A 4074-nucleotide genomic window follows, 5' to 3' on the forward strand; every position below is an offset into this window, starting at 1 on the left:
TTGTGTCAATCTATCTCCTTGAAGATCTTCCCTTCTTTCTCTGACCTTTCATTATTCCTAATATGTTGTCTTTTTCCAAGGACTGGTTCGCCTTGATAACATGCCCAAGATTGAGATTGTTGACGGCTTCAGCTTGCTTGGCTTCATAATCAACACTCTTAGCACCAGCAGCCAGGAAATCAAAAGAGGAATTGTGTTGGGAAAATCTGCTGCCAGAGACCTTTCCAGAGTACTAGAGACTTGGTCTAGAGACCACGGAGCACTTAATCCAAGGCATGGTCTTTGCAATTATTTGCTATGCATCAGACACTAGGACAGTGACTATACAGATGATACAAAGATAATTAATGCCTTTGAACTGTGGTGTTAGATAGGAGTCTTAAACACACCATGGACTACTAAAAAACCAAACAGGTCTGTACTGGAGAGCGTGAAACCAGGTTTCTCCTTGGAGGCAAGGATTTTTTTAAATTTTATTTTATTTCTTTTTTTTTTTAGGCAAGGATTTTGAAGCTCCATCTGACATACTTTGGGCAGGTTGCCAGGAGTGATCAGTCCTTGGAGAAGGATGCCATGATCGGAAGGGTGGAGGGAAAGTGCAAGAGAAGAAGACACAGGATGAGATGGATTGATTCAGTGATTGGGGAAATGGGGTTGAGTGTGTCGGAAACAATGACATTGGCTCAAGATAGAGTTCTGAGCTGTTGTACATAGTGTCACTATGAGTTGCACGTGGCTTGACAGTGCAGAACAAAAACATAGGTTTCACGTAAGTACAAGCAAGGGCTCTGGGATCCCTATTTTCCTCAAAGTTATCCATAATTTGTTATTATCTACTTAATAAAATGCAACAAATAAAAGAGAAATAAACTTCTTTCTAGTAATCTCTGCTTTCAGCCAAGACCTGTTTGACATCAACAATGTTCCATGACCTCTTCTGAGTCCTAGTTGAATTTCTGGCAGTTCTCTATTGATGTTCCAAGCATTTTAGGATAATCTTCAGTAAGATTTTACTTGAAAGTAATGTTAATGCTGTAATTGTTTTTGTGTATCATTGAGTCCCTTGCAATTCATAGCAACCCTATGTACGATAGCCCTGAAACCTGCTCTATCCTGTGCCAACTTTACTGTCTCTGACAGCTACCCTCATTACCTCAGTCACTGAATCAATCCATCCCATCAAGAGTCTTCCTACTTTGTGCTGTCCCTCCACCCTTGAAAGCATGATATCCCTCTTTAAAGACTGGTCGCTCCTTGCAACATGGCAAAAGTATGTCAGACGTAGCCTCTGACTCTGGTTTCACCCTCTTCAGAATGAACCTGTTTGTTCTCCTGGCAGTCCATACTCGTCTCACAAGCACCACATCTCAAAGGTATCAATTCTTTTTCTTTCATCCCTAGTTGTTGTCCAGCTTTCCAATGCATAGCAAGTAATTTCAAAAACTATGGCCTGGATCAGGTTCACCTTAGGTGCACCAGACCAATGTCGTTGTTCTTCAGTACTCTAGAGAGGTCCCTGAGATCAGACTTTCCCCAGTGCAATTAATCTTTAGATTTCCTGCCTGCTGGTAACAAGAATGTTGATTGTAGAGCCAAGCAAACTAAAGCTGTTAACAGTCTCAGTCTCTTCACCATCTATCATAATGCTGCCGATAGGCTCAGTGGTGAGTCTTTTTTTCTTGATATTGAGCTTCAATCCATATTGAAGGCTGCAGTCCTTGACCTTCTGCAGCAAAAGCTTCAGCTCCTCCCCATCTGAGAAAGCAGGGTTGTGTTATAAGCCTAACACAGCTTGTTAATGAGTCTTCCTCCAATCCTAATGCCACATTCCCCCTCATAGAGCCCAGCCTCTCAGACGATATGTTCTACATATAGATTGAAAAGGAGTGGAGATAGGACGAACATTTCCCTGGAGTGCACCCTTCCCAATTTTTAACCAGGTGGTGCGTCCTTGCTCTGTTCTGACAACTGCCTCCTGGTCCAAGTATAGGTTTTGCGTAAGCACAATCAAATGTTTTGGGATTCCAATTCTTCTCAGGGTTAGCTACAGTTTGTTGTGTTCCACACAGTCAAATGCCTTTGCATAGTTAATGAAACACAGATAGACATTCCTCTGGTACTCTATGTTTTCAGTTAAGATCCATCTAACATTAGCTATAATATCCCTAGGACCACAGCCTCTTTTTAACCCAGCCTGCACTTTTGCCATTTCTCTGTTGATGTACTGTTCTAGTCATTTTTGGATAATTTTCTGCAGAATCCTGCTTGCATGTGATATTAATGCTATTGTTTGATAATTTTCACACTTTGTCAGGTCACCTTTCTTTGGAATAGGAACAAATACAGATCTCTTCCTGTATGTTGGCCAGGTGGTTGTCCTCCAGATCTCTTGGAACAACTTAGTAAGCGCATCTAGTGCAGCATTTGTTTGTTGAAATATGTCAATTGGTATGCTGTAAATTCCTGGGATCTTGTTTTTTTACCAATTCTTTCAAAGCAGCTTAAATTTCTTCTTTCATCATGATAGGCTCTTGCTCATACATTGTTTCATGAAATTCTTCTGTGTCAGCCATTTCCTTTGGTTCAGTGATTCTGTATACTTCCCTTATCTTCTTTTAATGCTTCCTGGATCATTTAGTAGTCTGCTCAGAGGGCCCTTAATTATTGCAACTTGAGGCTTGAATTTGTTTTTGTTAGAAAATTTCCACATTTTGTTGGAACACCTTTTTTGGGAATGGGAACATACATGAATCTCTTCCAGTCAATTGTCCAAGTAGCTCCCTTCCAGATCTTTTGACATGGATGAATGAGCAAGTCCATGGCTGCCTCTGTTTGTGGAAACATCTCAATTGTTATTCGATCGATCCCCAGAGTCTTCATTTTTGCCAATGTCTTTAGTATATTAGTTGCCTCCCAATGAAAACTGAAGAAAAAGTGATGCACTTAAAATCTGGTGGTTAGGAGTACTGAACATACTATGGACTGCCAAAGAATGCATAAATCTATTTTGAATGAAGTACAACCAGAATGCTTATTGGAAGTAAGTATGGCCAGACACGGACATGTTATCAAGATAGACCAGTTTTTGGAAGGACATCATGCTTAGTGAAGTGAAGTAGAAGGTCAGTGAAGAACAGGAAGACTCTCAAAGAGATCAATTAGCATAGTAACTGCAACTCCAGCACAGCAGTGGTAATAATGATGGTGGGGAGGGATCTATTCATGTTCTGCTCTGTTCTGTAGAGGGCCACTGTGAGTTGGAGCCAAGTTGGTGGCACCCAACCTCAACAAGTAACAAATTCTCTAAAAATGTACCTGCTCAGAACAACATTTGTTATTGTATAATTTTTGTGAGTTGATAATCTGGAAGTAGCTCAACTAGGTGGTTCTGGCCAAAAAGCTTACATAATAAAGCTGTAGTTAAGATGATGGCCATGGATACAATCATCTGAAGATTCAAAAGGAAAGGATCAAGTTCAAGCACACTTAATGTAATTTTTGGGATTCTTCATTTCTTTGTCATACAAGTTTATCCACAGAGCAACCTCAAAACATGACAGCTGACTTCCTCCAGACAACAAGTGCACTATATTTTTGTAACCTCATTTCTGAAGTAATATCCATTACTTCTATCAGATTGTATTAATAGAAGTCATTCAGCAGGTCTGGCCTGTTTTCAGGAAAATCATGATGCAAGGTTCTGTATGCCAGAGGCTATGATCACTAGGGATGCATGCTATGTTGTTTGTTGTTGTAATGTGCAGTACAGTCACCTGTGACCCATAGCGACCCTGTGTACAGCAAGCAGCTCTAAACCCTTTCCTGTCCTGAACTAGTCTCACTAATTCTGACACGCTAACCCCCATTGCCCCAGGTACTGCATCAATCCATCTCATCCGGAGTCTTCCTCTCCTCTGCTGTCCCTCCACCCTTCTGATCATGATGTCCTTCTCCAAGGACCAGTCCCTTCTGGCCACATGCCCAAAGTATGTGAGACAGAGCTTCAAAACCCTTGCTTCAAAGGAGAAACTTGGTTTCACCTTCTCCAAGACAGATCTATTTGTTTTCTTGGCA

The sequence above is a fragment of the Elephantulus edwardii genome, unplaced genomic scaffold (genome assembly GCF_000299155.1).
Source record: "Elephantulus edwardii isolate Elephantulus edwardi_28Jun2011 unplaced genomic scaffold, EleEdw1.0 scaffold00039, whole genome shotgun sequence".
NCBI lineage: Eukaryota > Metazoa > Chordata > Mammalia > Macroscelidea > Macroscelididae > Elephantulus > Elephantulus edwardii.